The sequence below is a fragment of the Macaca mulatta genome, chromosome 7 (assembly GCF_049350105.2).
Source record: "Macaca mulatta isolate MMU2019108-1 chromosome 7, T2T-MMU8v2.0, whole genome shotgun sequence".
Lineage (NCBI taxonomy): Eukaryota > Metazoa > Chordata > Mammalia > Primates > Cercopithecidae > Macaca > Macaca mulatta.
In genome coordinates, this window is record NC_133412.1 from 76,803,602 (window position 1) to 76,817,950 (window position 14,349).

Consider the following 14,349-nt stretch of genomic DNA (forward strand, 5'->3'; position numbering starts at 1 on the left):
CTGATTTAATGATCACCACATATTTGCATATTTATTTGCTCTCCTTTCCTTATAGGGGGAGAATGTACTGATCATGCTAATGTGGCCATTCTGCTTTACAAAAGCTCTATTTCTCTCTTTCATTGTATGCTAATCTATTGCAAGTCTGATAATTTTCATTCCCTTAAAACTTAGTTTTTCACAATCTGACAAATAATTTTTCTGATTTTTTTTTCTGACAATGACAATCCAGAGTCTCAATAACCTTTGCCCAAAATCAACTTTCTTGAGTAATCATCTGTTTCTTTTATTATAATCTTGGTGTAAGCAGTATAGCTGGGTGGTTAAGAACAAATAATTTGGATCAGACAAACTGGAATATTCCAGCTTCTGGTTGTGTGACCTTTGGTGAATCTCAAAACCTCTTTAAGCCTCAGTTTTGGCATTTGTGTAAGAGTAGTATTGGTAGGTATTTGTGATACTGTAAGCTTGTTGTGAAGATTATATGAAATGATGAAAAGATATGGTCAGGGGTCCTGTTCATTAGCACTTGGTATCTATTAGTTGTTATTATTCCTTGTTTAAAATTCTACTGACATTAAATTGCTACATGAAGAGCATGGTGACATGTGAATAGTATCGTGTTCCTAATGATTTTATGCTCATGAGACCTAAACTTACTTTTGTGACTTAAAATTGCTACACCATCAACAGTTGAAGCTTCTTGATGGTGAGAAATCTATTTTATGTAGAATTACTTAAAAGGACATTTTAACTATAGCAGCAATTTCAACTGACTTCCTGTCATTTCCAAGTCACTCAGTGTCAGCCTACCTCCTCTTCAGGGAACGAATTCCTCCCAAGACTTCTCATGTCAGGTTGGCCTTGCATGATCAGAAAAAAATCACAGGTTGGCTGTCAATCATCCAAAAGCACATTTTCGGCACCTGAAAGGGCATAATGTTATGCTAACTACTGTACAAATTACGTTACACAGACATAGCCATAGTAATCTAGCAACTTCTACTCTCCAGGCAGAAGGAGAAAGGATCTTTGTGCTTAATAAAAAGTTACCACTTTTTATTAAGTGGTGCTGTGGTGAAAGGAGCATTCTTTTGTGCTAAGAGACCAGGCTTCCCCAGATTTGTCCTTCAGCAATGCATTTTACATTTCTGAATATGTTTCTTCATTGAAAAGCAGAATTATAAAATCTGCTTACCCTCAGCATTCTTAATCCTTTAAAAAGTTTGTAATGTGCCACGGATATATATATAAACTTTTCTGCAAAAAAAAGATGAGAAGAAAGATCAAAAGGAATAACAGCGAGTAAAAAAATAGTGATCAGAACAGAGAGGACGTGAGCAATACTAGCTAATTATGACTATCAGTTTTTGAATTTCCACTCTGGGCCAGATCAAAAACATAATCTGAAGCAAGTTAGTTGGGGATATGGTGGAATTTACTCTATGTTGGCTAGAGGTAACAACGTAGTGAATTGATAGCAGAGAAACCACACTTCTGGGTGATTATTTTGAAGCTCCTGAGTGGAGATACAAAGCTGAATAATGTTGCAGGGGGATTATTGGAGCTTTTTCTTGGTGTTAGGGACTTTAGGGAAGGGGCTAAGAGGTCTCTAAAAGAAGTGGTTTTGGAGGACTCCTGGTATTCATTTCTCATTAGCTCTGAGGTTCTGGAGATAGGACCAACTAATCCTTCCCCCAACTTGCTGGAGCTTTTTTGAGAGGAGCAATAAGATAAAAAGTCCCACAGTGGTTTCCCATTGCTCTAAGGATACTGTATTAGTCTGTTCTCAAGCCGCTAATAATGACATACCAGAGACTGGGTAATTAATAAAGAATTGAGGTTTAATTGACTCACAGTTCCACATGGCTGGGGAGGTGTCACAACCATGGCAGAAAGTGAAGGAAGAGCAAAGTCACATCTTTCATGGTGGTAGGCAAGAGAGCATGTGCAGGGGCACTCCCCTTTATAAAACTATCAGATCTCATGAGACTTATTCACTATCACCAGAAAAGCACGAGAAAGACCCATCCCCGTGATTCAATTACCTCCCACAGGGCCCCTCCCACAACACGTGGGAATTATGGGAGCTGCAGTTCAAGATGAGAATTGGGTAGGGACACAGTCAAGCCATATCAGATACAAAGTATTTCCCTTATTTTACAACTAAAGACCCTGTCTCCAAAAATTCCCATTGCTCTCCATGCTCCAACCTCATCAGCAAATATTTGCAGTGTTTCTAAAGCACAGTGTTTCCAGGCTCCCTCCTGACACAATGGACTTTTGCAAATGATGCTCCTTCTGTCTGAGAACCTCTTTCCTTATTTTTGCTTAATTGTCCCACACTCAACCTGTATCTTTCAGTTTAAATGTCAATTTTGCAGGAAAGCATCCTCTGGGTCTTCAAACTAAATATTATCGCAGTTATAAATTCTCAAGAACACCTGGTCAGTTCTTTTCCTAGATAGCCAAAATGTTTGAAATCATGGAGTTTCTGCATGATTGTTTGGCCTGGCTATCCCATTAGGCTGCAAGCCCCATGACAGCAGAGGCAGTTTAACTTCCTACCTAATAAACTGTCTGCAGCTGCTCAGTAATGATTGCTGAGTATGTGAATGAATGAGTAAATAAGCAAAAAAACATACACTTTAAAATTACTATATTAGTTACACATATTCATTGCAGAAAGTTTTAAAATTATAAAAGTATGAATAGGATAAAAAATGTTAGCTCTATCACATAGGAAAAATCATTTATATTTTTATTATTTTACTTATTTATGTATTAATAAATATTATTTAAGATATTATAATTTATTCTAGTAATATATATGCTTATATATCTGTAGTATATATGTATGTATATGTGAATATGTATCCATGTGTAATTTTGGATGGTAAGGCATATATTGTTCGTAAGTTTTTTATTACAACTTAGAAATATATCATAAAAAAATTTTCAAGTCATTAGATGTTCTTTACCAAAATCATTTCTAATTGCTAAATAGCATTGCATTTGTTTGTTTCTGTCTCAAGTCCCAGTTTATTTAACTAAGCTTATTGTTGGCATTTGGACGATTTTAAATATTTTATTATAAACATGCTAGAATAAACAACTGTTTTGCTAAATTTTGCATGCCTTTTTCTTAGGATATATTTCTAAATGTGGCATTACTGAGTCTAATATTTTGATTCATACTGCCAAATTGTCTTTAAAAGGAATGTAATTCTAAAGCTCTCTTGCACTAGTGAGATGTAATACTCATCTCAACAATATTATTCCTATACTCCTTTTAAACACCTCAAAGTTGATAGACAAAATTTGTAGTTTTTTAAAATTTGTATCTTTTTATTACAAATAGAGTTGAATTTATACATAAACACAGATCGATATGTTCATATATTTATTCATATGTATGCATATTCACCAATTTAAAAACAACTTTTTTGTTTATATCGTGTATGGATCTGTTGCTGTCTTCACTCAAGATGTTTGTCTTACTTCTTAGTGATTTATAAATGTCTTCATGTATGTTTCAAAGATACTTATATTACATTTGCAGCATGTTATATTTTCTGAATTTGTTGATGCCTTTTAATTTTGACTCATCGTTTTGCCGTAAAGTGACACATTTTAATATAATGAAAGTTACATCTTCTTTCATTGTTCTCTTCAGGTATTTTATATTCTGTGTGTTTGCATTTTACATCTTATATAAAGATTTCATATTTCTGTTGCTATAGGTTATGAGGTAACATTTTCCATTTTTTTCTCCAAATAAATTTTCAGTTGTTCCATCAAATATCACTTATATAAAAATTTATTTTTTTCATATGCCACTCATAACACATAGCAATTCTTATATATATTTGACTTTGGCATTGGATTTTGTATGCAGTTTTAACCATCTACTAAGCTAATAGAAAACTACTTTATTAATTTTATAATACATTGTAATGTATGGTAAGTTCCTTATTGTTCCTTTTTCTTTATTAAAGCTTTTTTCTTTTGCTATTTTGATACATTTATTTTTATAGATAAAAAGAACTCATCAAATATCATTGGATTGTCATTGCACATTAAAATTAGAGATTAATTTATGTCTTTATTCAAATCTTTTTATATACTGTAAAAAAGCTGTTTATTTTCCTTAACTCCAATATAATATTTGTCAAGTTCATTCTTAAGCATTATATTTCCATTATTGAAATTATAGATGAGATTTATTTCTTGTCATTACATTTTTCTGACTTGTTATTACAATGATAGGAAAATTATTGGGTTTTATGAATTTAGTACGTAATTAATTACTTAAGTCTACTAAATTTTATTTTCTTGCAAATGATTATGAATTTGCATCCTACTTTTGTATGATTATTTCTGATGTTATTTAATCTTATTGCTTACTTGAAAACTTTTAGATCGATATTGACGAATGAATAAGCAAATATGTCTTAATTTTCAAATTTAAGGGGAATACCTCTTTAGCTTGTTTATTTAGTTGATTTTGGGGCCCCAGAATAATCATTCTATTCCTGAATTACTAAGGATATTTAAAATAAAATAAGGATATTTAAATAAAATATTTAAAGAAATGTTACATTTTATCAAAATTATCTTCTAAGCTATCATGTTTCTAAGACTATCATGTAGTCCTTTATAAATTTTTTTTTTATAAAAGCAGTATTATTTTGAACTAATGTTAACTTTTCTAATACAGTTAAAACCGTCTATAAGTAATTCCATCAGCCAAATTCAGAGACTATTACCAAACCACTATTGGCTGTTTACTTTACCTGTAAGTCAACACACACTTAGGTTGAAATTTTCATATCTGAAATGCCATATACAGTCTTACAACAAGACTAAAAAAAAAATATAGTAACGTTCAGAGAATGAAAGTAGATCTTCCTAGTTAGGGGAATAGGGTCAATGGAATTGACCAGATAGAGAGCACAAAGCGATTGTAAGTTTCAGTTAGGGCACACATATTAGTGATGGTCATAAATATTCACAAGTTTTAAAAGTTGGAGGCAGACCGAATTTAGCAATGAAGATTTAGACAAATAGCTTCTGGGAAATGTCTATGAGCTGCAGAGCCTGACTTACAAAGCTGGGGGTTTAAGGACTCGTGCAGTCCCTACAGCAAGGTAAAACAAGTAGTGCTCCTTAACAGAAAATGAGTGACTCAGAAAACTGATGTAGGACCAAAATATAAACCAGCTCAGAACCCTAACCCCACAAAAGGATGCCGGGTGAAGGAGTGAACATGTGGTTACTGAAGCCCTCAGAATCAGGTCACATTAGCACCTCTGGGGTCAAGTTGTGAGCCGGGCAGTAGGGAAGAACTTAGAGATAAGCTCTAGGTCACTGCAGTTCATCTAAAAGAACAAATAATATTAAGGCCTCTCAGACTGGCAAGATATGGAGCCTCTTACTACATCTTGTCATCAGCCTATTTTCTCCTTGGAAATAAATCTGAACTTACATAGCCCAGTGGACCCAGTCGGAGGAACCCGTAAGAGCTGGAGAATTGAGGCAGAAAGCTGACAGAAATCATTTAATGAGTTCTTGCTTTTCAAATTCACACTCAAACTGAAGGAGACATTAACATGTCTGTATTGAGCATTCTGGAACTGGTGCAGGCACAGGCTTCAGAAAACCTTTATCCTATTCGTTGGCATGACACAGTGTGAAGAGGTAAATCCTACTTGTAATGCTTGGTGATGCTTTCATCTAATCTGTCATTAAAACTTAACTATTTCTATATATTTTGGTCACTTGTCCTTAAAGTATTAAAATGCTAAAAATGTGTGTATCTGAGCAATTAAAATGTAAATCATGAAGAATAAGCCGTTCTTTAAGAAAAATCCATTATGACAATTTGGGAAATGCAGGGCAATATTGAAAATGCAAACAGAAATACGGGTGTACGTTATTTCAAATACAATAACTATCCACAATTATAATTTAAATTTGTTTCCCCCAATGTCCTAAAATCACAGTTATCTTACTATATTTAATATATGATACAATTTAAGAGTCGTTATATATTCATGATTATTTGAAAACACACAGGTAAGTGAGCCAATAATTAAAAGCAATGTAGAGGCACTTTCTTGAAGAACTTGAAACAATATTAGAGTGAAGGACCCCCCTTGGCCCCATCCCATACACATCTCACTTCTTCCCTCTCCCATCCCATACCAACAGAGAGAAATCCACCAAGTGATTTTTACTGGGATCCATTAACAGACTTTTTAACAGGTGAGAGCAATTTCTCACTTTCTTTTCCCTTCCTCTCCCCTAATGCCCTTATCTCCAAATATGGCCTGAGAAATTGTTGGGATTGAAATCTAAGAAGGAGCTTCTTAAAAGAAAAAAAACCTTTGTCATCTTATTTGATTTTAACCTCAATCCTGAATTTTTCACTCTCCTAGAGCAACTCAACTCAGTAATCAGTACCTAGTTTTAAATCAGAAGTATAGTTTAAGCCATTGATTTTATCCAATATTCTTTGAATAATTGGTTGGTACAAGAATTTCACCACCTGTTTATAGATAGTGGCCAGAAGTTAGAGCTGCCTGCTGATTGCTTTTTTCTATGTTATTGTGATTTTAAACTATATTTAATGTTCTATTTGAATGGGAGATTTTGCCACCTGGGGGAGTATTCCAAAAAATAGCATTGGCTGCTGTGTATATGAATGTCAGAGTCAGATTCATACTGCAAAGGGGTTGCAGAATTCATGAGTGGCAAACGGCTCAGAGAATTCTGTGAAAGCATCTTCCCTGGGAAGTCTAATCCTCTGTCAATGATACTTAAAAAGTAACTTCCATTCCTCATCTGAGGAAATCGTAAACTTCTCTCCTACGTTGTGGGCTGCAGCAGAGATATTAGAGAAATTTCTGAGAAAATATGCCTCCTTCATTTGTCTCATAAATGGACAAAAACATAGATTCCACCAGTCACACACAATAATGATATCATACTAAAGAGAGTCTTGCATCATGTTTTTTCATTAAATATGGAGTTCTCATTCATGTCTCTTAATATTTTAAAAGCTCAAATTATATATTATTTTAAAACTACAATGATTATATGAATATAATTAATTTCATGATCATTGAAGCTTTAGCTACTAAATATTATGAATAGTGCTTCAAAAACACCCTTTTTTTTTTTTTTTTTTTTTTTTTTTTTTTTTTTTTTTGAGACAGAGTCTTGCTCTGTCGCCCAGGCTGGAGTGCAGTGGTGTGATCTCGGCTCACGACTGCCCCGGGTCCAAGCAATTCTCTTGTCTCAGACTCCTGAGTAGCTGGGACTACAGGCACATGCTGCCATGCCTAGCTAACTTTTGTATTTTCAGTAGAAATGGAGTTTCACCATACTGGTCAGGCTTGTCTCGAACTCCTGACCTCAGGTGATAACACCCACTTCAGCCTCCTAAAGTGCTGGGATTACAAAGACATTCTTATAAGTGTACTTTTGTTCACATCTCTTACTATCTCCTTAGTGAATATTCCACAATATTAATTATTTAAACAGAATGTATGAATATTTTAAATTTATTAGTATATTTTAATCATGTGCTTTCAGAAATAATTTATCAATTTTCGTTCTCATTAGTTGCATCGTAGAGTCTCATTCTTACTGCAGTCTGTGCAACACCATGGTTATTGTTTTTCAAACTTTGCCTGTTTGATGGACAGAAAAGCTAATTTTTGTTTAATTCGAATTTCATTAATTACTTATAAGAAATGTCTTTATATGTTTCTCAGCTCTTTGTCACTATTGTATGAGTCATGATCTTTGTCCGTGTATCTGCTTGGTTTCTCTCCTTGACTTGTGTTTTTTACATAGTTCTAGTGAAAACCTTTGACATAGATTTTGATTGTTATTCATCACAGAAATACAGGATGCTTTTGAAACTTTTAATACAGTTGCACCTTTTTTTGAGTTTGAAATGATGGTCCTTGCTTGATTTAAATAGTTTTTTCTTTGAATGCCTATGACCAAAGTATCTCCCTGTTAAGCCAGCTTGTAGGCCCAGAAAAATGAAAGTTGCCTTGGGACAAAGGTCAACAGTAGGCTATGAGTAGTTAAGTTTCTGAGGAGTCAAAAGTTATACAAGCATTTTTAACCAAATGGGAAGTGGCACCCCTGATCTTCATGCTGTTCAAGGATCAGCTGTATATTCTTGAGAACCTGTGAGAGAGTTTGTCTAGATCAGAATATGCCCATTTTTTAGTTGGCTGGAATTTGCTTTTCAGAGTGGTTCTACACATTTAAATTTCCATTTTTCATCATAATTTACTATTATCACACCTTTTTTTGTTTTGTTTTTGTTTTGTTTTGGTTGTGATAATTGGTGTCTTACTATGGTTTTAATTAGTATTTCCATGATTACTATTGAGTTGACCTTCTTTTTGTATGTATATTGATCTTCATATTTCCTCTTCTTCAAATTGCTTACTAACATATCTTGCTTAATATTTACTGCAGTGTTTATTTTTTCTTATTGATTTGCAAGATTTTCTATTATAATTGGTATATTAATCTTTGTCACTTATATGCATGGCTACTGTCATCTCCCAGACCATGGCTAATCTGTTTCTTATTATGAAATATTTCATTTGCACAAAGAACATATATGATGAGTATATAAGGCTTGAAATATAATAAAACAAAAATCCTTATGCCAAACACTTACATTATTACCTGGTGATGAAATATCACAACACCTCTGAAGGTCTCTGGATGTTCTTTTGTCTTTCCTGACTATGATAACCCCTCTTTTGAATTTTTAAAAACTCAGCTTTACTCAGATGTAATTATGTGCAATAAGTGCATACATTTTAAGTATATGGTTTGATATCTTTTGACAAGTATATATGCCCATAATCAAGACAGAGAACACAGCTTGTTACCTCCAAAAAGTTCCCATGCGTTCTTTTGCAAGTAGTCTCTTTCCTAATCCCCAGCCTCAAACAACCAGTATCAGCTGTCAATATAGGTTAGTCTTGAGTGTTCTAGAATGTTATATAAATATAATCATACATTATACAAAAGTACTTGGTGTCTCTGGCTTGTTTTGTGCAATATAGTGCTTTGAGATTTATCCATGTTGTTGTGTACATAGGTAGTTCTTTTTGGGTTCTGATTAGTATTCCACTGTATGCAACAGTTTGCATACCCACTCTTCTGTTGCTGGACAATTGAATTGTTTCTTATTAATTTGGATCCTAAAATATTTATACATAAATATAGGCATATGCTTTATATGGGCATATCATTTTATTTCTCTTGGGTAAGTACCCGGGGAGAAATTGTTGGGTTGTATGGTAAGTCCTATGTTTAACTTTAAAACATTCCCAATGTGTTAGTACTCATGTACATTCCCACCAGAAATGTGGGGATGTTTCAGATAATCCACATTCATTAGGTAGGCTTAGTTCAAAGTTTTAATTTTAGCTACTATTATTTAAATAGATATTTATTGAGGACTAATGATGTTCAATATCTTTTTATATACTTATTGGTCATTCATATATCTTATTGGAAATGTGTCTATTGACATATTTTGTCAATTTTTTCAAAGTAGATTGATTTCTTTTTCTTTTCCCTTTTTTTTTTCCTTTTTTTTTTTTTTTTTTGAGATGGAGTCTCACTCTGTCACCCAGGCTGGAGTGCAGTGGCATGATCTCGGCTGACTACAACCTCCGCCACCAGAGTTCGAGCGATTCTCCTGCCTCAGCCTCCCGAGTAGCTGGGATTGCAGGTGCCTGCCACTGCACCCGGCTAATTTTTGTATTTTTAGTAGAGACGGGGTTTCACCATCTTGGCCAGGCTGGTCTTGAACACCTGACCTCATGATCCACTCACCTCAGCCTCCCAAAGTGCTGGGATTACAGGCATGAGCCACCGCACCCAGTCTGTTTTCTTTTTATGATTGAGTTAAAAATGTCCTTCATATAGTTGGGAGACAAGACCTCTCTCATATACATAGAGGTGCAATACTTTTCCCAGTTAGTGGCTTGCTTTTTTATTTTAATGGTGTCATTAAAAAAAAAAAATCCATTTACAGTTCACAATGCAATGAGTTTTGACAGATACAAACACTAGTTAAACCGCCACCACAATATATACAAAATACTTCCATCCCTGCCTTCACTCCTGGCTGGTCACAGACAACTGATGATCTGCCTTCTGTCAAAATAGGTCAGTTTGCATTTTCTAGGTTTTTCAATTTATAAATTGAAACATAAAGTTTTTATTTTTGACTTCTTTTACTCAGCATAATGATTCATTCATGGAGATCCATCTATGCGGTTGCATGTTTTAGTAGTATCCTAATTTTATTGCAAAATAGTATTACATTGTGTAGATATGCTACATTGTGTTTTTCCATTCTCTTAGTGATGGGAATTTGGATTATATCTGGTTTTTGCTTATTGTGAATAAAACCTCTATGGACATTCATGTACAATGCTTTGTGCAGGCATCTATTTTCATTCCTTTTGGGTAAATATCTGGTAATGAAATGTCTGGTTCATACGGTAGGTTATGTTTAACTTAATCAGGAACTGCCTAATGATTTCCTCATAGTTGTATCATTTTATGCCCCTACCAGCAATGTATGAGAATTTCAGTTGCTTTATATCTCATCAGCATTTGGCATCATCAGCTTTTTTAATTTTAGCATGGTAATGTGTATGCAGTGACATCGTATTATGATTTTAATTTGCTTTCCCCTGATGACTAATGCTGCTAAGTAGCTTTTCATATGCTTATTTGCCATCCTTAAAACTTCTTTGGTGATGTGTCAATTCAAGATTTTACCCATTTTGCATTGTTTGTGTTCTCATTTAGGATTTGTAAAAATTTTTTGTTCCAGTTTTTTTTTTTATCAGATAAGTGTTGTGCCAATATTTTCTTCCACTCTGTGGCTTACCTTCTCATTGTCCCAGTGGTGGTATTCAAAGGAAAAATGATTTTAATGTAATGAAGTCCAACTTATTAACATTTTCTTTTATGGTTTATATTGTTGCTGTTGTATCTAAACTATAAATATTTCCATATTTATTTCTAAGAGTTTTATAGTTTTAGCTTTTGTATTTAGTCCCATGTTCCATTTTGAGTTCACTTTTGTATGCAATGTGAATTGTCAAAGTTTATCTTTTTTTCATATGGATATCAATTTTTTTTTTTTTTTTTTTTTTTTTTTTTTTGAGACAGAGTTTCCCTCTTTTGCCCAGGCAGGAGTGAACTGGCAGGATCCCGGCTCACTGCAACCTCTGTCCCCCGGTTTCAAGACATTCTCCTGTCTCAGACTCCCAAGTATCTGGGATTATAGGCAACCACCACCACACCCAGCTAATTTTTGTATTTTTAGTAGAGAAGGGGTTTCACCATGTTGGCCAGGCTCGTCTCGAAACCCTGACCTCAGGTGATCCACCCGCTTCGGCCTCCCAAAGTGCTAGGATCACAGGCGTGAGCCACCGCACCCGGCCAGGATATCAATTGTTAGAGTACCATCTGTAAAGAATCAAATAAAAAAACGTTTATTTATTCTGTTGTCTAGGTAAAATTTATAAAAACAATTGATATGTGGGTATCTATTTCTGGACTCCCAGCTTGTTATAACTATATACATATATATCTACACACACATATACACACACACTACTGTACTTTCTTGACTATAATACATTTTGAAATCAGATAGTCTTTCAACTTATTTCTTTTTCAAACTTGTTGTAGTCGTTATATAGCCTTTTCATGTCATATACATCTTAGAATCAGCTTATCCATTTCTACAAAAATGATAGTAATAATAACAATAGCAAAAAGAAGAACGAGGAGGAGGAAAAAGGGGAGGAAGATGTAGAGGAGTAGTATGTCTGCTGCGCTTGAGACTGGGCTTGTGTCGAATCTATAGATCAGTTTGAGAGAACAGATACCTTAATAATATTAAAGTTCAATAGATGAACATTGTACATCTCTTCATTTATTTGTGTTTAATTTATTTTATTAATGCTTGGTAATTTGCAGTGTCCAAATCTTGTACCTATTTTGTTAAATTTATATTTAAGTGTTTTCTGTTTTGTTGACCTTGTTGTCAACGGTGTTACTGCATTAAATTTACAATTGTTATTGCTAGTATATAAAAAGACAATTGATTTTTGTATATTGTTTTGCATACATAAGTGTATCTAGTAGTTCTAAAAACTTCTAAAAACCTTTTAGGTAGATGTTTTAGAATTTTCTATATTCATGATTTATCAACTACAAATAAGATAGTTTATTTCCAAATCGTATGCCTTTCATTTATTTGCTCGACTTACTGCACTGGTCAAGTCCTCCTTTTACATTATTAAACAAAAGTGGTGAAATTTGGTTGTTTGTAAATAGTTTTATCAGGTTGAGAAAGTTTCCTTTCCATTTCTTTTACTATTTTGTTAATAGTTTCTATCATTCATAGGTGTTGGAATTTATCAAATGTTTTCTCTGCATCCAATGATATAATCGTGTTTCCTCTCCTTTATTCATAACTACGGTACCACACATTCCTGACAATGATAATCACTCTTAATTTTTTCAGATTCTTGGACCACCCTATATTTTAACACACATTATGTATATTTTAATAAGAAATATATTACAAACATTTATATGTTTCTGGCCTTATGTTGCTGGTATCCTACTATATATATATCCTATTAAAATTTGTTTTTCCCACTCAATAATGTTTTTAAAATCCATCTGTAATAATATGTGACACTATGGTTTATTTTCACCAATCTGTGCCATTCATTTCTGTGAACATTGCAGATTAAAATCATCCAATTTCCTATCAAAGCGTATTTGGTTTGCTTACCACTTTTTTGCCATTACAAACTTTTTCAAGATGAACCTTCTTCTGCATGTCTCCCAGTGAGTATGTTAGTTTCCTGATTGTACATTCCTGGGGGTGGGGATTGCTGGATAAAATACCCTGCATGTGTCTACCCTGGGACTAGACAAAGAGAAAGTAAACCTGCAGGCCAACAACAGAAACACAACCTACCCTTCAGCTTTGTAAGACAATGCCAACTTCTTTTCCAAACTAGTTGTAGCAAATTACATTCGCACAAATGAGTACGCTTACTGGTTGTTCCGTATGCATACAATTCAGTACTTACCATCTGCCAGTAGATGTTGATCTCAGTTTGGTGGATCCCTTTGTGGTTCTGTTGGTAAATATACACCAAGGTTTAATTGGTAAATGTCTTGCCTGTTGTTGATTCCTGTTTCTATTCTTTAAAATACCTATTCATATCATTTTGAGGTACACTGCAATGATATTACATTTTATAGATTTGAGAAGTATATTTTTATAATTGTGTGGAGACCTATTAAAAAACAATTTACTTTTACCTTTCTTAATGCTATTACATAAGGATTTATCACCTTCTCTTTGTATTTCTGTTGTCAGATTTATCTCAAAGTAATTCAGTTCTTAATATTTTGGCAATGCAAATAGTATGTTCAAATTATACTTTGTAACTGTGTATTGCTAGTGTATAAGAACTCACTTTATTTCAAATTTTGGTCTTATGTTTAGAAATCAAGTGATACATTTTGATGATTAATTTTAGTAGTTTGATTATGGATTCCCATGCTTCTTTTACATGAATATTAATATCATCCCAGAATTGACAGGGTATTTTTTTGTCCCATTTATTACAAGTATTTATTCATTTTATTTTTCTTACTTTAATGGCTAGGACTTTGAATAAAATATTGAGTGAAAATGGTGATTGCCAATATACTTATTTGTCTCTGATTTCCTTCCTCCCTCCCTTTTATTTTTAAGATCAGAGTCTTGCTCTATTGCCCACGCTGGAGTGCAATGGTGTGAACATAGCTAACTGCAGCTTTGATCCTCCTGCTTCAAATGATCCTTCTGCTTCAGCCTCTCAAGTAGCTGGGACTACACGTGTTTGCCACCAAGTCTAGTTTTTATTTCTTATAGAGATAGGGTTTCACTATGTTGCCTGGGCTGGTCTCCAGCTTTGGACCTCAAGTTATCCTCTTAACTTAGCCTTCCAAAGTGCTGGGATTACAGGCATGAGCCACCACACCCAGCCCTCATTTATGATTTTTAAATCATTGCTTCTAAGCTTTTACTGTAAAGTCTGATGGATTTTTGGTAGATCATCTTCATTAGGTTAGTAGCGTTTCCTTCTAGTCTGTGTATAAGTGTTTTATTATTATTATTATTAAATAATTGCTAAATTTTTTCAACTGCTTTTTTCCCCTTCTCTTTAAGAGATAATAAGGATTCCCCCTTTTAATCTGCTAAGA

The 14,349-nt window shown here is 33.8% G+C and overlaps 1 long non-coding RNA gene across 3 annotated transcripts in view; it reads right to left on the minus strand.

Moving 5' to 3' along the window:
• The window catches only part of LOC144330084 (uncharacterized), a 105,364-nt gene that overhangs the window by 52,027 nt on the left and 38,988 nt on the right, over positions 1–14,349 (minus strand). The window contains exons 3-4 of one of the 3 annotated variants that reach the window (XR_013395947.1): positions 13,185–13,232; positions 814–926 (exon numbers count right to left, since the gene is read on the minus strand). The exons of 1 other annotated variant lie outside the window; for it this stretch is intronic. This is a non-coding gene — a long non-coding RNA (uncharacterized LOC144330084). The remainder of the gene's footprint in view (positions 1–813; positions 927–13,184; positions 13,233–14,349) is intronic. One more of the 3 variants, XR_013395948.1, reaches the window with a different exon arrangement.